The sequence below is a fragment of the Heptranchias perlo genome, chromosome 9, assembly GCF_035084215.1.
Source record: "Heptranchias perlo isolate sHepPer1 chromosome 9, sHepPer1.hap1, whole genome shotgun sequence".
NCBI classification, from domain to species: domain Eukaryota; kingdom Metazoa; phylum Chordata; class Chondrichthyes; order Hexanchiformes; family Hexanchidae; genus Heptranchias; species Heptranchias perlo.
Genome location: NC_090333.1, coordinates 61,971,997 through 61,998,059, shown reverse-complemented (window position 1 = coordinate 61,998,059; position 26,063 = coordinate 61,971,997). Strand labels below are relative to the sequence as shown.

Here is a 26,063-nt window from a genome sequence, read left to right as displayed (position 1 = left end):
CTCTGACTGAACAGAAGATGAGATTTATTCCCGGGGACGGGTGGGTGGGGAGGGGTGGGAAATCATAATTTCTATCCCTGATTGCATCTGTGTACCTGCATGGATCAACATGGTCTCTTTTACTCTTTAATTATTAAGAGCTTAGGTCATTTCTTCAGTTAATCTTCTGGGTCACAACCACAGCTGCAGCTCAGACAACAGGATTAGCATTTTCCCTTCCAGATCAACCAGTTTTAAAAAAAAATAATCATTTTATTTCTTATTCCTTCTCTTTGCTGGGAGGACAAGATAGATTTGACCATGGTGTTCTCCAGGACTGCCAGCAGGAATGTTCTGGAAACAAGACGAGGAGTAATGTGCTGCTGTGAGAAAGATGTGGTCCTGCCAGTTTTTTTCCCCCTTGTCCCCACTCCCCAGCGTGGTCTGGCTAAGGACTTGGAAAACCCAACCAATGATGCACAAAGAGTTCAAATATCATTGAGTCAGTGACTTGAACACTCTGAATTTTCTGGTTGGAAGTCAGTTCTCTCCTATAGTGGTCCTGGGCCAGCCTAATGTTAAATGTTTTCAATTTTGAAAGTGCCAACATTTAATTCTTTTTTTTAAAAAAACGGTTCATTCAATGCCATGTTCGTTTGGGAGCATCTTGACTGATGTATTTCCATGAGAACACCCCACATAAAGAAGCTCGAAGCTACATTAACAAGACACATTCCACCCACACTCAAGAAAGCCAGGTTTGTACTTAATGTGGTTGTGCTATTTTAGGATTATGCAGTCCAGCAGCCAGGAGGGTCGTTTGAGTTAATATGTTCCATATTGTAATGTGATTATTTTTAAATGCCCTACCCAGATTCATGCAACTTTGCTTCACTATAGCATTGCAAATGCTCTGATTGAGGTGGGAACATTTTACTACTACAGGGGAAAAAATCCAGTGTTCCCAGGCTGCCGCATACTTACTGTAAAGGGTATACAGGCAGGAAGTGAATGGGTGACCACCAGGAAGAGTAAGAGATGCAGGCAGGTAGTGCAGGGGTCCCCTGTGGCCATCCCCCTCTCAAACAGATATGCCACTTTGGATGCTGTTGGGGGGGATGACTTATCAGGGGAAGGCAGCAGCAGCCAACTTCCTGGCACCACGGGTAGCTCTGCTGCACAGGCTGGGAGGAAAAAGAGTGGCAGAGCTATAGTGATAGGGGACTCAATTGTAAGGGGAATAGACAGGCGTTTCTGCGGCCGCAACCGAGACTCCAGGATGGTGTGTTGCCTCCCTGGTGCAAGGATCAAGGATGTCTCGGAGCGGCTACAGAACATTTTGGAGGGGGAGGGCGAACAGCCAGCTGTCGTGGTGCACATAGGCACCAACGATATAGGTAAAAAAGGGGATGAGGTCCTAAAAGCAGAATATAGGGAGTTAGGAGGTAAATTAAAAAATAGGACCTCAAAGGTAGTAATCTCAGGATTGCTGCCAGTGCCACGTGCTAGTCAGAGTAGAAATAGGAGGATATTTCAAATGAATACGTGGCTAGAGGAATGGTGCAAGGGGGAGGGATTCAAATTCCTGGGACACTGGAAACGGTTCTGGGGGAGGTGGGACCAGTACAAACCGGATGGTCTGCACCTGGGCAGGGCCGGGACCGCTGTCCTAGGAGGAGTGTTTGCTAGTGCTGTTGGGGAGGGTTTAAACTAAAGTGGCAGGGGGTTGGGAACCTGAGCAGGGAGAGAGAGGAAAGCGTAACAGGAAGGGACAGAAGGTATGGAGTAATAGGTAAAGTGTTAAAAAAGGAAAAAGCAGGAACTAAGCGACACAAAACAGATTTGAAAGTTCTTTATCTGAATGCACGTAGCATTCGTAATAAAATGGACGAGTTAACGGCACAAATAACTACGTATGGGTATGATCTTGTGGCCATTACAGAAACATGGCTGCAGGGTGACAACGACTGGGAATTAAATATGCCAGGGTATTTAACAATCAGGAAGGACAGGCAGGAAGGAAGGGGAGGTGGGGTGGCTATGTTAATAAAGGAAGGAATCACTGTAATACAGAGAAATGATATTGGGACAAAGCATCAAGATAATGAAACAGTTTGGGTGGAGATAAGGAATAATAAGGGAAAAAAAACATTAGTGGGCGTAGTATATAGGCCTCCTAATAGTTGCAACTCTGCTGGAAGAAGTATTAATCAGGAGATAGTCGGGGCATGTAATAAGGGAACAGCCATAATTATGGGGGATTTTAATTATCATATTAACTGGACAAATCAAATTGGGCAGAGCAGCCTTGAGGACGAGTTCATTGAGTGCATCAGGGATGGATTTCTTGAGCAGTATGTAACTGATCCTACAAGGGGGCAGGCAACCTTGGACCTGGTCCTGTGTAATGAGTCAGGATTAATTAATAATGTCCTAGTTAAGGATCCCCTTGGAACGAGCGACCACAACATGGTTGAATTCCATATCCAATTAGAGGGTGAGAAGGTTGATTCTCAAACAAGCGTACTGAGCTTGAATAAAGGAGACTATGATGGTATGAGAGCGGAATTGATTAAAGTGGACTGGGAAAATAGATTAAAGGGTAAGACGGTACATGAGCAGTGGTGTTCATTTAGGGAGTTATTTTACAACTTTCAAAATAAATATATTCCACTGAGGAAAAAAGGGTGTAAAAGAAATGACAGCCATCCGTGGCTAAGTAAAGAAATCAAGGATAGTATCCGACTAAAAACAAGGACATATAAGGTAGCCAAACTTAGTGGGAGGATAGAAGATTGGGAATTCTTCAAAAGACAGCAAAAAGTAACTAAAGGATTGATTAAGAAAGGGAAGTTAGATTATGAAAAGAAATTAGCAAAAAATATAAAAACAGATAGCAAGAGTTTCTATAGTTATATAAAAAGAAAAAGGGTGGCTAAGGCAAACATAGGTCCCTTAGAGGATGAGACCGGGAAATTAATGGTGGGAAACATGGAGATGGCAAAAATGCTGAACAAATATTTAGTTTCAGTCTTTACAGTAGAGGACACTAAGAATATCCCAACACTGGACAAACAGGGGACTCTCGGGGGGGAGGAGCTAAATACGATTAAAATCACTCAGGAGATGGTACTCAGTAAAATAATGGGACTCAAGGCGGATAAATCCCCTGGACCTGATGGCTTCCATCCTAGGGTCTTGAGGGAAGTGGCAGTAGGGATTGTGGATGCTTTGGTGATAGTTTTCCAAAATTCCCTGGACTCAGGAGAGGTCCCGGCAGATTGGAAAACTGCTAATGTAACACCGTTATTTAAAAAGGGTAGTAGGCAGAAGGCTGGAAATTATAGGCCAGTTAGCTTAACATCTGTGGTGGGTAAAATTTTGGAGTCTATTATTAAGGAGACAGTAACGGAACATTTAGATAAGCATAATTTAATAGGACAAAGTCAGCATGGCTTTATGAAGGGGAAGTCATGTCTGACAAATTTGCTTGAGTTCTTCGAGGATATAACGTATAGGGTGGATAAAGGGGAACCAGTGGACATAGTGTATTTAGACTTCCAGAAGGCATTCGACAAGGTGCCACATAAAAGATTATTACTTAAGATAAAAAATCACGGGATTGGGGGTAATATTCTGGCATGGGTGGAGGATTGGTTATCGAACAGGAAGCAGAGAGTTGGGATAAATGGTTCATTTTCGGACTGGCAACCAGTAACCAGTGGTGTTCCACAGGGGTCGGTGCTGGGTCCCCAACTCTTTACAATCTATATTAACGATTTGGAGGAGGGGACCGAGTGCAACATATCAAAATTTGCAGATGATACAAAGATGGGAGGGAAAGTAGAGAGTGAGGAGGACATAAAAAACCTGCAAGGGGATATAGACAGGCTGGGTGAGTGGGCGGAGATTTGGCAGATGCAATATAATATTGGAAAATGTGAGGTTATGCACTTTGGCAGGAAAAATCAGAGAGCAAGTTATTTTCTTAATGGCGAGAGACTGGAAAGTACTGCAGTACAAAGGGATCTGGGGGTCCTAGTGCAAGAAAATCAAAAAGTTGGTATGCAGGTGCAGCAGGTGATCAAGAAAGCCAACGGAATGTTGGCTTTTATTGCTAGGGGGATAGAATATAAAAACAAGGAGGTATTGCTGCAGTTATATAAGGTATTGGTGAGACCGCACCTGGAATACTGCATACAGTTTTGGTCTCCATACTTAAGAAAAGACATACTTGCTCTCGAGGCAGTACAAAGAAGGTTCACTCGGTTAATCCCGGGGATGAGGGGGCGGACATATGAGGAGAGGTTGAGTAGATTGGGACTCTACTCATTGGAGTTCAGAAGAATGAGAGGCGATCTTATTGAAACATATAAGATTGTGAAGGGTCTTGATCGGGTGGATGCAGTAAGGATGTTCCCAAAGATGGGTGAAACTAGAACTAGGGGGCATAATCTTAGAATAAGGGGCTGCTCTTTCAAAACTGAGATGAGGAGAAACTTCTTCACTCAGAGGGTGGTAGGTCTGTGGAATTTGCTGCCCCAGGAAGCTGTGGAAGCTACATCATTAGATAAATTTAAAACAGAAATAGACAGTTTCCTAGAAGTAAAGGGAATTAGGGGTTATGGGGAGCGGGCAGGAAATTGGACATGAAGCTGAGTTCGGATCGGTCAATGCCCTGTGGGTGGCGGAGAGGGCCCAGGGGCTATGTGGCCGGGTCCTGCTCCGACTTCTTGTGTTCTTTAGATTTGTGGTTGGGATCAGATCAGCCATGATCTTATTGAATGGCGGAGCAGGCTCGAGGGGCCGATTGGCCTACTCCTGCTCCAATTTCTTATGTTCTTATGTTCTTATGTAACAGTTTGTAGCTAAAAGGACATGTGCTAATCATTTGCCAGCAATACAGATGTGAGCTCAGTTACCCCAATGGACAGTTATCTCCGGTTACAGCTTTTTTTTATCCTTCATTTCTGATAACTGAATTAAAATCTGTTTTTTGGTCAATATAGAGTTAAATCAATACATCAGCAGTTCTGTTTGGATCATGTGCCAGACGCAAGTAAATCTTGACTAAGTTCATGTTGATTTGACAAACACTCGTATTCTGTTCAGCTCTAATTCAGAATAGGATATTTTCTGTGTGTATTTCTTCAAAATCTGTTCAAGAATGAAAATTAAAACCTACACAATCGTTTCTGTGAATGTTGTGACAGCTGATGTGTCCGTCGTTTGAATTTGAATGCTTTAAATGAAAAGTGTTAATTTGTCATTTGCTGTGCACCTTGACGTACAAGCCATGCACTTAATTCCAATCCCCCCCCCCCCCCCACCCCAAACTCCCAATTTTCTTCCCCCAGCTCCTTCCTCTTCCAAAGGCTTAGGTCCCAGCTGCTTTATTGGCTCCATGGTTGCAGGCACCTTCTGATTACTCTGCCTAAGTGGTCTTTCTTTACGGGTCAGCTTATCAAGTGAGTGTTGAGCTATTCGACCGTGGCGGGCATCGTAGCCCGGCCCGATCTTATCATCATCAGATGTCCAGCGGGAGGCTGAGGCTAATCGTAGACTTCCTACTGGTACCACAGTCGACATCGCCCAGTTCAGCACAGAAAGTCACGGGTTCGGTTCCCGACCCAGACAATCGATTTTCTAATGGCAGGGGTGGGAGAGTCTCCTCTTTCTCTCTCCGTTTTGTTTAAGTCTACTACATAATCTGTAGATAACTAGTTGGGAGAAGGGACTGATTTGACCCCTGCGTGTTTAAAGAGAAATGAGATCTGCACGGAACTGCACCTACCAGTGTTTCCACCCTTTTAAAGAGAACACCACAAGGTTGCATTCCCTGCGTTGCGATCCTGTAACACAGGGACTATATTTTAATGTGGCCAATCGCAACCAAGTCGCTGCCCATGAGTGAATATTAAATTGAAAATTGACGTTTTTTTCTTTCACATCCCTCATATTCCTTATCTAGTCATTTCTCCCTAAACCGGTTAGGTGAACAGTTCCCTACTCAGGCGCCACATTCGACCACAGTCACTGCCCAAAGGGCTACACACCCATCTCCTGCAGAACGTATTGCATTACTTCAGTCACTTCAACAATTTTATCAAGTTTCAGCAAGTTCATAACACAAAACTCTTCAGATGTTGGTTAAGCTTTCATTAGGATTTTAAAAATGTGAAAAAAAAACCAATAGAAAATGTCTAGTAATTCTACCCAGCTTCAGCTAATTAAATACCCAATGCGTTAACATTTACACAAAGCTTACTCATATCTCAATAAGATCCATCAGTTAGCTGCTAAAAAAAAAAATTAGCGACTAAGTTCAATCAATCAATTGAATGGTATACAGGATCCATTAGAAGATACAGCAATATATTTTAAGGAAAGCTGAACAAACCTCCATTACATGCTCATCCTCTCTGTCGATGATCCTGCTGTGATGGCATTAAACTCTTTAGTGCATTAACAGGAGACTTTGCTGAGATACTGTGCTGTAAAGTAAGCACGCTCGGGACTTTAAATGGGCTTCAGATGTGCTTGAGTTGCGGTACAGTGAAGTAGAAAGCTTTTATATGCCGGCTGTGTAGGTGAATCATAAAGGGCTGGTTTAAGATGAGCTGGTTTCCATGTGGGAAGTCAGTGGGCTCAGTAACCACCCAAACATTAAATAAAAGGCTTTTGATATTCGCAATAGAAACAATATTGCTCCATCTTAAAAAAAAAAACGTGTTTTTTTGTGTGTTCCTTTTAGTATTTTTCTTTTGTACGCAAGGAACATACCTTAAAAGTTAAAACACTACCTGAAAGGGTGGTGGAATCAGATTCAATAGTAACTTTCAAAAGGGAATTGGATAAATAGTTGAAGTGAAAAAATTTGTAGGACTCTGGGGAAAGAGCAGGGAAGAAGGACTAATTGGATAGTTCTTTCAAAGAGCTGACACAGGCATGATGGGCTGAATGGCCTCCTTTCTAAGTGGTGAGATTCTGTAAGTGTCCTAGTTTCTGGGATAGTGCTAGTGTTGAATTTAAAAAATAATGGTGATTAGGTTATGCTATCAATCGGTGGCACTGTTTCATATTTTAGTAGCTACTTAACGTACAGAAGTGGCAAAGTAATTTTAAAAACGTAAAAACTAGCAGAGAACAGAAACTACCCCAACTTGAAGGGTTTTACTTTGGTTCCGAATTATTGGTAAAGTAGTATTAAGGCTTACAGATCAACAAGTTTCATGATTTTAGCAGGGAAATGTTAACTGAATGTTACAAATATGTTTACTATACATAACTTCATTCTGGCCTAGTAGTCGACTTGCTACAGTTATACACCAATTGCCCTTCAGTGAGATTCCCCTGTACACCTAAATCTTTACGCAGTGGTTAAGATACATTGACGGGAGGGTAATGATATCACAGGGGATGTATTAACAATATGAGATTGCACAGCCTCATGGTTGTACATTGGGTTTAATAGGGTTGTTATATAAAAAGAAAAAGGGTGGCTAAGGCAAACGTAGGTCCCTTAGAGGATGAGACCGGGAAATTAATAGTGGGAAACATGGAGATGGCAAAAATGCTGAACAAATATTTTGTTTCAGTCTTTACGGTAGAGGACACTAAGAATATCCCAACAGTGGACAAACAGGGGGCTCTAGGGGGCGAGGAGCTAAATACGATTAAAATCACTAAGGAATTGGTACTCAGTAAATAAATGGGACTCAAGGCGGATAAATCCCCTGGACCTGATGGCTTCCATCCCAGGGTCTTGAGGGAAGTGGCAGTAGGGATTGTGGATGCTTTGGTAATAATTTTCCAAAATTCTCTGGACTCGGCAAAGGTCCCGGCAGATTGGAAAACTGCTAATGTAACACCGTTATTTAAAAAGGGTAGTAGGCAGAAGGCTGGAAATTATAGACCAGTTAGCCTAACATCTGTGGTGGGTAAAATTTTGGATCTATTATTAAGGAGACAGTAGCGGAACATTTGGATAAACATAATTTAATAGGACAAAGTCAGCATGGCTTTACGAAGGGGAAGTCATGTCTGACAAATTTGCTTGAGTTCTTTGAGGATATAACGTACAGAGTGGATAAAGGGGAACCAGTGGATGTAGAAGGCATTCGACAAGGTGCCACATAAAAGATTATTGCTCAAGATAAAGAATCACTGGATTGGGGGTAATATTCTGGCATGGGTGGAGGATTGGTTATCTAACAGGAAGCAGAGAGTTGGGATAAATGGTACATTCTCGGACTGGCAACCAGTAGCCAGTGGTGTTCCGCAGGGGTCGGTGCTGGGTCCCCAACTCTTTACAATCTATATTAACGATTTGGAGGAGGGGACCGAGTGTAACATATCAAAGTTTGCAGATGATACAAAGATGGGAGGGAAAGTAGAGAGTGAGGAGGACATAAAAAATCTACAAGGGGATATAGACAGGCTGGGTGAGTGGGCGGAGATTTGGCAGATGCAATACAATATTGGAAAATGTGAGGTTATGCACTTTGGCAGGAAAAATCGGAGAGCAAGTTATTATCTCAATGGCGAGAAACTGGAAAGTACTGCAGTACAAAGGGAACTGGGGGTCCTCGTGCAAGAAAATCAAAAGGTTAGTATGCAGGTGCAGCAGGTGATCAAGAAGGCCAACGGAATGTTGGCTTTTATTGCTAGGGGGATAGAATATAAAAACAGGGAGGTATTGCTGCAGTTATATAAGGTATTGGTGAGACCGCACCTGGAATACTGCATACAGTTTTGGTCTCCATACTTAAGAAAAGACATACTTGCTCTCGAGGCAGTACAAAGAAGGTTCACTCGGTTAATCCCGGGGATGAGGGGGCGGACATATGAGGAGAGGTTGAGTAGATTGGGACTCTACTCATTGGAGTTCAGAAGAATGAGAGGCGATCTTATTGAAACATATAAGATTGTGAAGGGGCTTGATTGGGTGGATGCGGTAAGGATGTTCCCAAGGATGGGTGAAACTAGAACGAGGGGGCATAATCTTAGAATAAGGGGCTGCTCTTTCAAAACTGAGATGAGGAGAAACTTCTTCACTCAGAGGGTGGTAGGTCTGTGGAATTTGCTGCCCCAGGAAGCTGTGGAAGCTACATCATTAAATAAATTTAAAACAGAAATAGACAGTTTCCTAGAAGTAAAGGGAATTAGGGGTTATGGGGAGCGGGCAGGAAATTGGACATGATTTTAGATTTGAGGTTAGGACCAGATCAGCCATGATCTTATTGAATGGCGGAGCAGGCTCGAGGGGCCGATTGGCCTACTCCTGCTCCTATTTCTTATGTTCTTATGTTCTTATTAATACTTGATCCTTAATATTTCCTACAAAATGATGTATGGTTTCGCCCCCCCCTCCCGCCCCACCCCAAAAAATGAAACAAATAAATGTATGAAAGAGATGAGGGACAGCTTTAAGTCAATACCATCTTCCATCCCTCCAATAAAGGAACATTTTGGAAATGATATCACTGACACTTGAGTCAAAATAATCAATAATAAAGGGGTTAAAACATTGCTGGACCAAAAGTGACACCTCTTTACTGAAATAGTAGCATTCATCAAAAACCTTGAGGTACCTTAACCAACCTTAAAATAACTTGTTCAACTCCAAGCAGATGTAGAGAAAATATTCATCAATATTCTTTTAAGTGGTGGAAATTGTCTACTTGATTCAGATGCTCAGGGAATGACACTGAAACTCCTTAATGGAATAAAATGAAGGGTACCAACCAGTTTTGCAAAGGAACATGACTTCAAAGTACAAAGAATTAGATTCTGACGGAAGAGTAATTTCTGAAGTAGATTTACTGCCCATCATTAACTGCACCCTGGGCTTTCTCTCTCCAGCAGTCTGCTTCCTTTGATCTGCGAGATTAGACTAATTGCTACTGTAAGATGTTACAGAGCACGCTCAATGCCTGAACATGGAAATCTGTATTGAAATTAAACCTGTCAAGCTGCGTGATGAAACTGGAACAAACTCAAACTGAAGAGCAAAGCAGCAGTTGGACCTTCTAATTGAGCACCATTGAAATGTTAAATGATACAAGTATCTGACTTTGTGTGAATCACAGTGTTTTCTTTGGAATATAATGCTAACTATCTAACAGATCAAAAGAGGACTATTGAGGAAGGCAAATTTAAATCATGATGCTGGTACTTCATCCTGTTGATGATGATTCTTTAGTGATTTCTTGTTCATCTTTCAAAAGTGTTTTTCATGTTATTTACTGTGTTTGTTTCAACTGACAGTCACAACTCATGGACCATTTCTCAGAATATTATTCCAAGAATAAAGGGGAAGATCCATTCTGTGTAATGAAATTATAAACACAGTTATTCGGTATTTTTGGTTTGTTATACATAGCATGCAAATTAAATCTTCCCTGTTGTTTTTGAAATTCTCTTGAAGTATCTGTTCTCCTAACCTTTACAAAGGATAATAGTACAGTTCCTAACATCTTATGTGGCTGCATGATGTGGTTTGGTCCATTATGGTAACATAAGAAGATCCCAGAATCTAGTTTTACTGGGGAGGAAGAGAGGAAGGACGGATCAAAGACTCGATAACTATCTTCGTCATTGTAAAACAAGAACGCTGCCACCATCACCTTTTGCACTGGGTACCTTGTAATCCTTTGTGTGACATCAGAAAAAAAAGAGGCTGCTCTGATAACAACGTAAATTCCCCTGCAGCCTACAGGACGAGAACAGGCCTTAAAAATAGCAGTAGAAAAGTCTGTTAGTGCATTTGTCGGCACTGATTTTTGTATGTGGTTGGAAATGAAGGTTTGTGACATAATCCTGACTGCACAGCACTTGGTTTGAAATAAGAATTACAAACATTTGTATATGTATTGTGTATGTTAATGTTAACAGTAACAAGGTGCCAAAATGATATTATGAAGATATGAAGCATTGCCAGGCCTGGTGAAAGACTGGCTTGGTTACAATGCAGAGCTTCTCCTGGCATTCCCACCACCACCGACAATGTTTCTAAATCTGAGCCTCCGAAAGGCACCACATGACACCACAGCAAAGGGACTTTTTTTTGCATTCCCCATGCTGACTATCCTTATGGCCCTGGAGTGAAAGCACAAATCTCTTGCCAACTGTGCCGACTCTGAGGGTGGTTTGAGTACAGACTCGTGCCCATTGTGGGGGGGCCTGGTTTAAAGATGCCGAAACCTCATTTCAGCCAGGGCTCTTAGCAGCCATTAGAGAGAGGATACTTTCATCTCAGCTGTCAGTCTGGATTAGATTCCAGAAAATGAGCAGTACTGGTAAACCCCACACCTCATGTTGAAATGTTATTGTATAAAAAGTGTCGAGAGCAATGACCATATTTTACCTGCATGTTTACATTAAGACCAATTCTATGAAGTAAAAATAGCAACGGTTCTGATTTCACTTCCCTGGAAAATTTAAACTATACTACACTCTGCTGTGTATGAAGGATGATGCTCTAATAGCGAATCGTTCACTATTCTGACAGTGTTTTCAAATGGTTCGTACACCCATTATTTTCTTGCTCCCGTCCCTTCGGGTGGAAAGGTCTCTTTAGGCTCCAATGCACCAAATGATGCTGAATCCAGAGTTCAAGCTTTCAGTCACTCAGAGAAGTGAACCAAACTTGGACCAAACCAACCTAATCGGTGTAGCTTGTTCCTCGATGCATTAGTTGTCGTGTCAGTTTCTACAACGTACACATGAATCATGTGCTGACACTGGGACTTTATAATGATGTACATAACACTGGAGAATGAATGGAAAGTCGGTGGAAAGAGAACTGAAACTAAACCGGATCTGTAATGATGTGTAGATCAACAATAACAACGCCTTTCACGTAAAAAAGCATCTCAAAGTACCTCATAGAGGCATAATCCAAAAATAAATAAATCGGAGAAAGGAATAGAAGGATATGTTGATAGGGTGAGATGAAGTAAAGTGGGAGGAGGCTCGTGTGGAGCATAAACACCGGCATAGACCTGTTGGGCCGAATGGCCTGTTTCTGTGCTGTAAATTCTATGTAATTCTATGTAACACTCAAATAGAGAAACTGCTTGGATTTTCAAGTGGGGAATTCAGTCTGTAAAAGCCAAAACATGCTGTGCCCTCTGCATGACAAAATTAAAATTCCAAACATTTTAAAAATATTTTTTGAAATAATGTAGTCAATTTCCCATACTACAATCTAAAACCTACTCTGAAAATATCAGGCGTTGAGCTATAGTCGTTGCATAACGTCAAAAAGTGCATTGTTTTCCCCTCTTCTTTTGCCAGTCTGCAAAAAATAAAAACAGAAGCCGTAAGCATTACTGGCTGATTAGTATCTACGGCATTGTCATCTAAATGAAGCCATCTGGACTGATTCAAGCTTTCCATCAGGGTTGAGATTGCCAGTTTTGGACCCACCCCTATTTTCCTCTGGTTGGGAGAATGGGTCAATCCAGCCCACAGCAAGTCAGGTGGACGCAATCAGAGATGCTCCATAGTCTACCCACCGGGAGGTGCGTTTGATGCCTGATGAGATTCTTCCGCCACCAGCTTCCCCTTCCTCCTCCAAACGACCAAGGCTGTGATGTTCATCACTGAGCAGAAGCCCAGGAGCTAAATTTAATGCCTTTTGTATCATGTTAAAAATTCTTCTGCCTGCACAAATGCATTTTTGCCACTGTGCAGAGTTTGGTTCTATTCCTCCGACTTTGCTGTGTAGTATTTTACTTAATCTGTAGCACTCTTTTACAGAAGGGTTAGTATGATATCAGTGTAAAGTTTACTCATTTCCACCCCACATGGGTTTTCAAATGGTTTGTACACCCATTATTTTCTTGCTCCTCTCCCTTAAGGTGAAAAGGCCTCTTTAGGCTTCAGTGCACCGAATGAGGTTGTTTCTAGCCCAATGACTGATAAAGCTCTAGCGTGAATGCACAGCAGAAAGAGATGAAAATGACCTATTTAATATTTACTGGGTGGTAGGAGAACTGTTGATTCAGTGCTTCATTCTATAATGTGTACTTTGTGTGTGCGAGACCCAACTATAATTATAACTACACTACCACCTGAAGCTCTAACTTCAATTTCAAATCACATGCACAGACCAAAGTGATAAATATCTTCAAAGCTTTTGGTCATGTGTCCTTGCTCTTTGAATCACTTCTGCTGCCGTTTTGAAGGCTGTTGTGCAGGATGATGCCGAGGCCTGAGACTGCATTAGTGAGGCACTTTCTCGTACTTACAATACAAAAGTAACAGATGATTTGTGATGGGGTTGACGCCTCTTTCACTTTGCATCCACCTTTGCTTTAATGGCCAGCTCTGCTGTCAGGCCGATCTACCTTGGCTTTTCAAATTGTGTGGTTACATTACATAGAATTTACAGCACAGAAACAGGCCATTCAGCCCAACTGCTCTGTGCCAGTGTTTGTGCTCCACAAGAGCCTCCTCCTACCCTACTTCATCTAACCCTATCAGAATATCCTTCTATTCCTTTCTCCCTCAAGTGTTTATCTAGCTTTCCCTTAAATGCATCAATTCTAGTCGCATCAAGTGCTCTTTGTGGTAACGAGTTCCACATTCTGACCACTCTCTGGGTAGAGAAGTTTCTCCTGAATTGCTTATTGGATTTTATTCGTGACTATCTTCTATTTATGACCCTAGGTTGGACTGCCCTGATTATCTTTTATTCTTGATAGGGGACACTAATTATGGCTTACACCTCATTGTGACATGTGGAATGCTTGGTCCCCAAGGGACATGTGCTAATTGAGGCGGGATGCACTTAGCTGCAATCATCATCTGAATAGAAGCAAACAAATGACCGCACATTTATGAAAGCTGAATATAGAAAGAAAAAAAGAAAGAACTTGCATTTCTATAGCGCCTTTCACAACCTCAGGACGTCCCAAAGTGCTTTACAACCAATGAAGTACTTTTGAAATGTTGTCACTGTTGTAATGTAGGAAATGCAGCAGCCAATTTGTGCACAGCACGATCCCACAAACAGTAACGTGATAATGACCAGAGTCCATTTTTTAATTATGTTGATTGAGGGATAAATATTGGCCAGGACACTGAGGAGAACTACCCTGCTCTTCTTCAAAATAGTGCCATGGGATCTTTTACGTCCACAAGAGAGGGCAAACGTGGCCTTGGTTTAACGTTTCATCCAAAAGTTGATGGTTATGCACTATGTACTGAGATGAGATTTGAAGTACAGAGATGCATTTAATGGTGTAGCTTAGTAGTTTAAGGTTGGATGCAGCACTGGCTCCAGGTGAGGGGTTTTTAAAGTGTAACCTATTGTAAGCACAGGTACTTTACGATAATCCTGTGATTCAAATTGATTTTGAAATAGAAACATGCGTGCAGATGAGGTTTTGTCTATGAGCAACTCACCACTGACTCACATTTTCTCTTGTAGGAAGCTTACTGTAGGCCCAAGTACAGTGGATGAACATTTCCATTGTCTGTAGGAGGATCATTACAAATTCTGTTGTATAACCAGTTGGCTGCTTGCCTCAGCCTTTCTCAAAAATACATTCAATTTCAGGCTATCGGAGACAAAGTGCCGTGTCTATGCACTTAAACAATAAACACAATGCAGCAATGAAATGTCTAAGCTGATGCATTTTGTGCAGTTATTTCCATTTTAAATAAAAGCATTCATAATAGATTTTCATCCGTTCTACTGTAATGCTGATCTTTTTTGGTAATTTGCTGTGAGTGGATTTTGGAGAGTTTAAAATCGATGGGGTAAAAATTCCAATGAGCTTCTCCTTGGTGCATACCAGGAGCCCATATTGCACTCCTAGCTTGTGATTTTCTGCCCAGGCATTTTAGTGGACTGAATATTGTGGTCTAAGAGTGCACAATTTTGCAATGCGGTTTCCTGATTTGTGCCAAGGAGCAGCACCATCGGAATTTTTATCCCTAAATTTCAAACCTCAACATGATAAGGAAATAGTGACTCAGGAACACAGATTTTTTCTTTCTTCTCTGCCACAATTGTATTTAAAGAGACAGTATCGTGGCAGTAGGGGATTTGGAGTAAATCAAGTACTTCAGCATGTGACAATAGCTCATCTGTAAACTCCGCTGAATGTTTACGTTGATGGGCTGGGTTGTGTTTTTTCAAGAGAAATGCTGCCTGCTCTAGCCTGACCATTTAAAAAAAAAAGAAAGAAGACCTGCATAGAAATAATGCCTTATCATGGCTCGAAATGTTTCACATACAATGAATTGCTTTGAAGTGCAGGGCTGGTTGTTATGTTGGCAAATGTGGCAAGGTCATTTTGTGCGTGGCATGATCCAACAAACAGCAGTGGGAATAATGATTAGTTAATGTGAATGTTTTGGTAGTGTTGGTTGAGGGAGGATACTGAAGCTACTGTGAGAATACTGAAATAATTCCCTGATCTTCAAATAGTGCCTTGGGATCGTCAATGTCCATGTCAACAAACAGAAGAGGCAGATGGGACTGAAGCATAGATGAATGCAACAGTGAACTTTTTTGGGATGGAGTTGTTACTCTAACAAATTTTTTCAAATGTTGGCATTAATTATATGTTGGCCTGTTATACAATGATGTTTTAGTTGAAGTGTTTCACGTGGATCAGTCTTTACCAGACAGTGCTCTTTTAGCTTATCTTAGTGATCATTTTTTACAGTTACTAAATGATCTTTCGAGATGTTAGACACATTAGAAAGGTGATGGATCTATTTTTGGTACTGTAACAGCATTAGAAAGGTGACAGTATAGTTCAGTTTGTTGTATGCGAGAGCCCTTTTTATGGGGGTAAGAATCTATATAAAATCTTCGATGGGATAAGGTCTATACTAGACCCAACTTGGAGCCCATATTACTTGCTGTATCCTACTTCCATAATGAGTCAAGTAATGAGCTAATCCTTTACTTATCCTGGTCTTTGCATTGATCAATTTGTATCATTGGGGTGGAGATAAGTATACGGTACAGATTATTCTTCTACTTCTTGCAATAAACACGCACACAGATTGTTATGAAAGAATCCACAATTGAAAGATAAAGGAAAATATTAGATGGCTTTTTTCTGTTTTTTGCCTCTCCCACGAGATTACATGGCTGCGGGGGTGGGTGTGAGGGGGGAGGGAAGTGTTTATCCATGATGTTCCAACCATCATAGTGTGGGGCAGGCTTGATGGACCAATTGGTCTTGTCCTGCCTGTCAATTTTGTATGTCTGTATGTATTACAAACAAAGCAATTTCCCAATACATTTGTGCAGAATGATGTCTACAATTTACTTTGCTCTCAACACACCATAGTTAACAATACCTCCTGACGAACTGTCTCACAAGCCAGCCCAAAGTCTTTTCTTTCAATTTATTCAAGCAAAAAGTAATGTCTTATTGTTTCCAACGATGAATGCCGCTTTGTCTTATTTTAAAGTGTTTGCTCTTTTTAAGTTCAGAAGCTTAACATGTTTTGATTTCTTAAGACAATAGATTTCATCTTCAATCCGCAAATCAGTTTAAATGGCAATTGTGTTAGAATTTGTAATACATTGCACTAAAACATTCGATGCTGTGATATGAAGTAGTGTGCTGCTGGATAATATTTCAATGAAACTGAAATTTACTTCTGTTCCTTCATGGTACCACTATTAATATGCTGGGGTGCTGGAGAGGAATGTGTATTATCTAGTGTTACTACTTAAACTCCCATTTCCCATGCTAAAATCACTACGTCTGGGAGGCTGAGATAGCAGAAGCTGCTAATTTATTTGTTTTGCCAATTTCCCTTTCTCCACCCCTTCTTCCGTCGAGGTGTGAGGTGTGGACCTCTGCTGATATCTGGCTTTGTGGTACCCGACCCAAGTCCCCATTCTACATGTGTGGACCTTCACTTTGAGCTTCACTCTGAGTGTTTTCAGCCAATTCAACCACAGAGAGAATGACAGCTGAGCCCAATCCTGTCCTTGCCCGATATCCACACACGTGCACTATCCAGCAGGATTCATTGGATCACATTCAGAAGTGGACAACCCCGGCTAAATTCCCCCTTCCTAGCCCAAAGGAAGCTGAAGCCAACTCTAACTATTACTAACTATTGCCATTCTGGACCCAAACTCCATTGAAGGGGATTTTTGCTTCAGCCCTGTCCCTCCGTCATGCTCCAAAACTAATGGAGGCGAGGGAATTCAAATTACCATACAGCATTAGTGCCCCATGTCATGCCATTAAACCGATTCAGTTGCTAACACTTTTATTTACCAACTGCCTTGGTGCGATCACGTACTATGATATCAGCTTTGCAAAGTTTAATGTGGCTTTAAATTGATTGACGAAATGGGGGAGAACTTGTCACAAGGTGTAGGTTAATCTGATTGATCAAAAGAGAGCTCTATCTGTAAATAATAGTCTTGTGTCTTAGATACAAAAAAAAATCAATTTTTAAACGTGAGAAACATGTTTTTGCTGACCAAGTTTAATTATTACATTTAAAACAGATTTGGGGCTGAGCAACGTGAAAACAGACACTTAAAAATTGAGGATAAATCTCACCAATAGCTTTTTTTTTTAGTAAGAGGATGAACCATCCATTCTGTGAGCACGTTCGTGTGCATCAGATGTGGTAAATTTTGTATGTTCAATTCAGGAAAAAAGTGGAAAGAAATAATGTAAAGAAAGTACTCTATAATAATACTTCAAAGGTTAAAAAAACATTTGTTGTTGGTAATATAGTGAAAAACAAAATACCAGATGTTGCATGATGCACCAGATGTTCCTATTTTGAAAATTCAAGAAGGCTTGGTGCCAGAATGGCAATTGATGGCAAAACTCAGGCACAAAGGAATTTCATTGTTTAATCTGTAATCACTTTGTATATTTTTTTTTAGATTAGTATGCAATTATATGATTTATAAACTGATGGCATCCTAATTTTTGCCCGTTCTAGTTTCTCACTCACTCTTACTTTCCTCATCTATTGCTGCCCTGTCCTGTGTTTGGGAATGGAACCGGTAACATGATCTGAACTGTGGATAATTCTGTGGCTGCCATCATCAGCAGAGGATATTATTTCCTCCTCATTGCTCTGCTCCTAGAGAGCTGATACCCCTTCAGGGGTTTCTCTCCTATTTTTTCCCTACCCCAGTTCTTCTCACTCCCCTAGTCCTTCCTTTCTTTCTTTCTCTTTCTCTCACTTGTCTCTCTTTCTCCCTCATTCCCTGCCCACACCTCCTCCTCTCCACCTTCTAAAGTTTCTTCCAAAACCTAACTTTTTGATTCACCGTTTCTCTCCTTCTTCCTGCACAGGTGCCCTGTTAAAGACCTTGAACCATTTTGTTACATTTGTAAACAATTTTACAACACCAAGTTATAGTCCAGCAATTTTATTTTGCTGGACTATAACTTGGTGTTGTAAAATTGTTTACAATTGTCAACCCCAGTCCATCACCGGCATCTCCACATTTTGTTACATGCAGGGTGCTATCAAAGTTCAAACTGTTCCACAGATGATCTAGTTAAGAGTAGTGAAATTAACTGTCCAAGTGAGAGCTCAATGAAGAATTCAATGATCCAGTTTTACACCCCTGAGGCACTCTGTTCACTTTTTTTCCAATTTGCAGGAAGTGATTACTTCCCCCGTCAGCCTTGTATCAAATGGATGGGGATGAATCTGTACTTTAAACAAAAACACTGTGATTTAAAAAAGATTTACAATGGATCTTTTTTCGATTTACTCTGAAGAGCCAACTAATATTGAAGAGTAAAAAAATACATTAAAAAGTACCTTTTTCATCTATTTTCACAGTTGCTTTGGCTCATTTCAGGCTGTTCCACTGTACGATCTCATTCCACTTGCGGCCTATCTTTTCCTTCGATCTCTGAAAGGCAAAAAGAGGAGAAATTTCGTACAGGAATCAATGTTTCAGCGATTAGCATCTTTCAGCATTTTGTGCTAATAGTATATTGGCAATGAATTTGTTTTAAAATGGCCGCACTCTATTCAGCAGTGTTGCCATTCCAAGTAATGCATGAATGTTATTAGTCACCGAGCAACAAATCCAGTTTTTCTATGTATCGCTTTGAGACACAGCAATGCCACATTTCTCGTGCAGTGGTCACTTGATTTTAATCTTTCCTATCTGCATGCTACACAGATGTTCAGTGATATGATCATTCTGGAATGCATCAAATAAAGCTGAAGATTATTGTCCTGAAGTACTCGGGATCCAACCAGAAGAGGTCCTACCATTTATCTTTATAAGGTGGCACGGGATGAGGGGCAGAGAATTACCCATCTCTGCTTGTTGGAGAATTCTTCCCAAAACTCAATTTTCCTAATAAGTTGGGCGTTCTAGATTTGTAAAAAAAAATTCATCCATCTAGATATGTATTTTAAAATAAGTTGCATTTTATCTCTGTTTACCTAATGTGAAAACTTTTCAGAATTTTCTCAGAAAACACCCTCAATTATCATTAAACTTTGGTCCGCAAGTATTAAATTACACTAAATGCTTCAGCGGATACATTAATGGGGAGGTGAGTTCTTTTTACTGTTTCTTGTTGGGTGTTTGTGTGAAATTAGTTCTTCAGTGCAAAGGTCTTCATCAGGATGAAAAAGTAGCAAAAACCCAATGCGAATCATCCATGTTGCTCAGCCTCACATGCCATCTCTTTCATAGGCTCAGGAAGAAACCAGCTGAGTAATGATGCTTAAAATTGATTGTCCTGTCTGTCAGCATTGTAATAATGACGAGTAGCATCAGTGTGATTATTTATTGGGAAAGTCAACATGGATTTTAACTTATAGAGCTTGGATGTGGAAGATGTGCTTCTTCCACTCTTGAAAATTGCTTGCTTATTACAGGTATCAGCTCCCGATCATGTAAAGGCAAGTAATAATTTGATAGGTTGCCATTAATGTGAGTTTTATTACACATTGATTCAATATAAGAGGCATTTAGAATTCATTCAAATAATCCTCCACACTAATCTATGTTGGCCCATAAAAGCAAAATAGTTGTAATGCTAGTCTTGTAGTCTGTGACAGGTACTGCAAATCACTTGCACTGCATTGCACTGAGGGCAGTATTCCTACCTCTCCCTTTTCCTAGTTTAAGGATATAAATATATGATATTGTACAGGTGAATTTGCTGCAAATAGGTTTTAAATCTTTTTGAGGTTCAGTAAACCAAACCATAACATGGTAGCCTTCTGGTATTCTTATCTATGTTATGTTCATGTAAACCTATATATGTTAGGAAGCTGCCACCTAAATGCTACGTTAATTAATTAATGTGGTTTTGAATCCACCAGAACATATTAATCAGCGTCATGGTTTTATTTCACAAAAGGTAATGTCACAATATGTAGTGTACGATCATTTCTTCCCTTAGTGACTTGATGGAAAATATGGAGATGGCTAAATGGTAGGATGAGGATCAGGAATTCTGTACTGTAGCTAGTGAATGTTCAACCTAAACGGAGCTCGTTGATATCCAAGTTTATGTGGCAGATTTTAATTGGTGCTAGTTTCCAGCAAGTTGACTTCCCACCCAGTAGAGACAGCAGGAGGTCACAGAGATTTCAACCACCAGGCCTCATTTAAATGTCATAGTCCCCTTCCCACCCGGAGCAGGGGTTGAGAGGATGCAGAGTGCCCTTGGCTGCCCGACGGCTTCCAGGTAAGTGGTGGGTCTCGTGGGAAGGAAGAGGGTGGAGTCTGGGACTGAGGAGGCCGCAACTTTCCTTGTGGGGCCCTGAGGAAAGTATTGGTCTTACAAGAAAAGGACCTCTTTTGTCTTTAGACCAGCTTCTGCCTAGAGGGAATGCCGCCGCTGCTTTCCTGCCCGGGCTTTGGTTAAAATTGCATCGAGGTCCTATTGACGTAAGAGGACCCCGATTTGCATAGATTTATGAGGCCCCAGCCTGCTTTAGGCAGGTACCTCATCTGCCATAAAAGCCTGCAGGTCAACATTGCAAACGTTCACGATTTGAGTGGGTAAGTAACCTCCTCGTTTTTAACTGCCCACCCGCCGGGTGGGTAGGATTAAAATCGACCCTTGTACTTTACACTTTCACAACTGTGGATGTGGATCAAAGGTCCCGATAACTCAACCTATTGTGTTTGAAGTTGCAGTGCTGCATGAGGTGCAAGGAGGATCTGTCTGTGATGATAAATTACTAAACTAAGTCATTGGTGACTCATTTTAGAAAAGGCTCAAATAGCAGAAGGCACAGCAGATGTGTTCTCTGTAGGCTCTTGTACGTGTGCCTGTTCCCAGAGACCTTTCTGCTTCTTTGCAACTGTGACAGCGCTCAGGTGATGGGACTGACAGCCAAGTCAAACTGCATGGCCTCGGGGATGTACTGGCTCCACATGGGCAGCCCTCCAGAGGCACTTCAAGCAAATCCGAGACAGTGTGTCTGCAGCAAAATAAAAAAACACAGCAACAAGGGCTCAGCTGCAGCCGATACCATCAAACACTGACTGTCTACAGCCTGGAGTCATTTACTAGGTGTGGGATTGCAGCAGACTGAAAATGGAGACTCACGGAAGTTTCAAGTGTCTGTGGGTTGCTGCATTTGATAATTTTAGACCCCCTTAGTTGATCCATTCTTAGCTAATGACATTAAACTTTTCATGGTTTCAGTTTCCAACTGTGCCTTGTCCCACTTCCTGTACTGCATTAGACAATTACTGGTTTCAGATAACCTAAACCCAGCTACGGTGATGAGAACAGATTAAAATCATATAGATTTATGAGTGGAATTAATCCAAATAAATCCACAAAATTCACAGCTTTACAATAGATGTTCCCTTCGGTACTGCATTCTAAAGTGGAAGGTAGGACGGAGAGGCTAGAAGTGCAATATAATCTTTCTAATGGTACATACATAACTGCACTCTTTCGAATATTCTGTCGGCTTTGATTTATGAGCCTATCATACTAATGTAACTTATTTTTGAAACAGTGAATGGCACCAATACATAAAATAGATTATTGAGAAAAATGATCACAAATAGTTCCATCACTCCCTTCCATAGATTGTATAAATTGCTTTGCTAAAGCAACCAAACTCCTTTAGAAATAACACATCTCTGGATAATTCCATCTTTATTTAGAGCAGTTCTCAGGATGTTGAAACGAACAATTTTAGAGTTGACTTAAAAACAATAATTTTGTCTTTGAAAATTGTAGAAATGTCTAATTCTGGACAGGAGTAGGGCTAATGGTGAAGTGTTAGCAACAGTTTGAGTTACAGGTGACTCCACTTAAAAACAGGTTCAAAGTGAGATCAAGTTTGTTGTATATCTGATAGTTGATTTTAATGTAACTCCATTCTTACAGCAAGCTTGTTTCTTCCTCCTTTAGCAACAGTGCAAAATGAAGGTGTAAAATAATTTATCAACCTTTTCCCTATATGTTGAGTGTGTAATTCAACTGAGAGATTCTTGTTACAGAAGTATTACCACCTGGTAAAGTCTCTCTCAAGATACTACAGTGCTTATAAATGGAGATGTGCACAGTGACACAGTGACCCAATTATCCTATTGCCAATTGTGTTGACTGTTATCAAGGTTTGAACCAAGAGAAAATATCAACATTGCAAAAAAGTGCACTGTAGTTGAACTAAAATTTGCTTTTGTGTACTGCACCTGGCAACTGAGATCATGGTGGTTCCTGTGCGGACTGCTTCAGAAACGGAACTATACCACGAACACTGTTTCTTGTTACCATGTCTTGCTCTTAAGAGGAATTGACACTAATTTCCATTAAATGGTAAAGATGATGAAGTGTGCGAGAGAATTTGAGTGCAGAAATGATCAATTCTGCCGCTACAGTTAGTGTTGCATTCGCTGCAGCTGAGAAGATTAAGGACTGACATAATCGAAGTGCTCAAGATGATGAGAAGATAAGTAGTGAAATGTTATTTCCAGGAGTTGGTGATTTACGGAGGAGTTATAAAATTAGGATTAGTAATGAAAGCAAAAATAGAGAGGTTGAAATTTTTTTTCATGTAAAGGCTTATTTGAATATGGAATGCATTACAAGTAGCTATTGATGGTGAGACAATCACAACATTTAAGGAGGAATTAGATGAATACTTGAAGAAAAATCCTCGAGTTTATGGGGAAAGCGTGTGGAAATGGGTTTAGGGTAGTTAGCTCCAATGTGGAGCTTGCACTGGCACATAGAACTGAATGACATCCTTCTGTACTGGCATTTCTGAATCTGTTCTGAAAATATTTGCAGTGAAATCGCGCTGAGCAACATAAGCAGATGAACACATTCATGAATTTGCATCAGATTCCTTTGTCCCCTATTTCAATTGTGTTAACCTGTTAAACTAGGGCTGTAGGAATCTCGGGGTTCATTTTTAAGAGTTATTTTTTGATTCAGTAAGGGTAACTTGCCTGGGTGAATGGCAAACCGTGAACATAATATACATTCAGGAAGGACTTAAAACAAAATTGCTTCAGGGAGCTGGATGGTGCAGCAGATTAGACATGAGCCTTTTACCTACGGGACCTAGATTCAAATTCATCCAAATTGAAGGGATAAAAGTCTCCTCTCTTGGCCTGCTATAAGGGTCCTATGAGAAATAAGTTTGGCCAGTCTCAAACTTATTCCTAGTGGACAAAGATACCTCTGATTCAGCACTAAGAGGCATTATGACTTCGACAGGCCTAAGGATGGTTGGAAGTGGGACAAAAAATTAGATGTTTGTGCAGCAGAGGTGTACTTCTGAGGTTGGGGCTGAGGGACCCTCTTGAAGCAGAGGAGAGGGAGCTTTATTAGTTGAGTTCTATCCAATCTGGGAGCGGAAATGGCTTGATGTTGACAATGGATGCCTGAACCCAGAATCCCCCAGCTTCAGCACAAAAAAAAAATTCAAAGTTTGTATTTGTATAACTAGTTCTTGTTAGCAGAAAGGCTGTGCAGTCAAGTTTTTTATTCAGCACCTGAGGGAAGGTTATGATTTATAATGAAAAGGAGCAAGGCAGCAAATCGGTAGTTTACCGGACAGCCAAATTGTTTTTTAACCAGCAAGGATTTGGAATTTAAAGGTGGCTCTGGGACAATTAAAATAGTTCCGGGCCATAATTGTCCTTATTGGCCATTTATGCCGATGGATTTGTAGTTACATGACAATGTGGACTTTTAAAGACAATATTTTGTAGAAGAATTTTTTTTGGTGTGAAGTGAATATATCATGGCAATCTGTGAAACATGACTTGTATTCTACTGTGAAGCTAACTACAATTCACCTGTGAAATATAAATTTTATTTCATGGCTGACAATGATAGGTCATCAACTACTAAAACCAAGATATGAGTGTGACAGCTTTCTGGAACTTGTATTCTCTTACTTTGCCCCTTTTTGAGCCTCTCCAGTACTCTGGACATAGTCATGAGAGTGAGTGGATACTTTCCGAGCCCTGACTAATGCTGCTTCATGGAATATCTAATGGGAAGCCTGGGATTGAAGCAGACGCTTGTAATTTTTTTTTGGTCTATTCAAAGATTGGGATGGTCCCAACATAGCAGCCTAGCCTGAGAACTGGCAACACTCCTCACACATACGCATGGTTGGATTGCTGCCACGAACAGAAACCAAGCACCAAGTACCACGCACATGAATCAAATGCCTAACTACTGTTCTACAGGCACTTTGTAAAGGGATTGTCTCATTTCGTTGGGAGAATTGTTGGGCATGCTTAACCCCTGAGACATCCAGAAACGGCCCGTGCTCAAATGGCCTCCTGGCCACCGTTGGAGCATTGCTGCTGGAGCGGAACCTTTCCGAAGTCTGAACCTTTGTTTTATGAGTCCTCCCATGGGACAGGCCAAAATGATTACATCACCTCGCATCGCCAACACTGCTGCCTTTACTTGTATTCAGCGGCAGGGCCTTTTGTCATGTCCAACTAATCACTTCAATAAATAAATAACCAGTTGAACATTTTCTCTAAATATTAGTATTGCACAGAAACAGGCCATTCGGCCCAACTGGTCTATGCTGCTGTTTATGCTCCACACAAGCCTCCTCCCACCTTACTTCATTTCACCCTATCAACATATTAAGAAAATATTTATTCCCAAACATTCACTTTCCCAATGAAGAACAGTTTTCGGTGTGCTCCCACGGACACACCATTCCAGTCATTTTGTAAGTGTAGTAAACAGATGCAAGACAAGAATTGTTCCAACCCTTCACCAGCCATAGCATTTAGTGCAGCTAGGTGAGGATATGTCCACTTATCTGGAATCTTGATTTGGATTAGTTCTCTCTCAAGTAGGCAGAGTAAATTTCCTCAATCATCAACGTGCTGTTGTAAGTTGTACAGATCATGTGACTGAAGATCTTGTGTATCTTATTTCAGTCTCCTTCTAATTTTCCTAACTTTTTAACTAAGGCGAGACTGGGCTGAGTTCTGCCATGAGAATACTGTACTGTTGAAGTGATATTGGAACAAGAGCAAGGAACCTTAGTTCCCATTAATAATGAAGGGAAATTATTGATGCCTTGGGGTAATTTGATAATTTACATGCCCCAGTGTTCGGAAAACCATTTGTAATATCAATGCAGAAACTACTGGGGATCTGGTGAAGTTTCTAAAGGCTTTAAGAATATGAAGGTGATTGACACAATTGATCCAGTCTAATTGTTCACGATGGTGAGAAACTCAAATCCCAGGGTCACAAGTTATAGTTGGAATAAAAAGGTGACTCTGGCAGAATTACTTGTTATATGCAACGTTGTGGAATAAGTTACCAAATAAAGCTGTTGAAACAAATGATATACGTGAATTGAAGAAGCAATTACATCTGCATGTGTGAAGATGGAAGGGTTTGATACCAAGATAGGTAGGTAGGGGTTGATATTTATGAGAAAGAGACGGGCTTGTTTGGCCCTAATGATTTTTTTCTGGTTCTGTAAGTTCTTGGGGGTTTATTTCTGTGCAGGTCCTCTCTTGTTCACTGTACTTTGGCAGGAGAGCCACACAGTCTGTTTTTGTACTATATCTCTGGGGTTTCTGTAGCTCTTCTGCTGAAATTACTGCGGAGAAG

The 26,063-nt window shown here is 40.9% G+C and overlaps 1 long non-coding RNA gene across 2 annotated transcripts in view; it reads right to left on the bottom strand.

Annotated features, from left to right (window-relative positions):
- The window catches only part of LOC137325042 (uncharacterized), a 74,032-nt gene that overhangs the window by 7,803 nt on the left and 40,166 nt on the right, over positions 1 to 26,063 (bottom strand). Inside the window, exons 3-4 of one of the 2 annotated variants that reach the window (XR_010963788.1) lie at positions 18,772 to 18,865; positions 12,202 to 12,280 (exon numbers count right to left, since the gene is read on the bottom strand). This is a non-coding gene — a long non-coding RNA (uncharacterized lncRNA). The remainder of the gene's footprint in view (positions 1 to 12,201; positions 12,281 to 18,771; positions 18,866 to 26,063) is intronic. The other variant, XR_010963787.1, reaches the window with a different exon arrangement.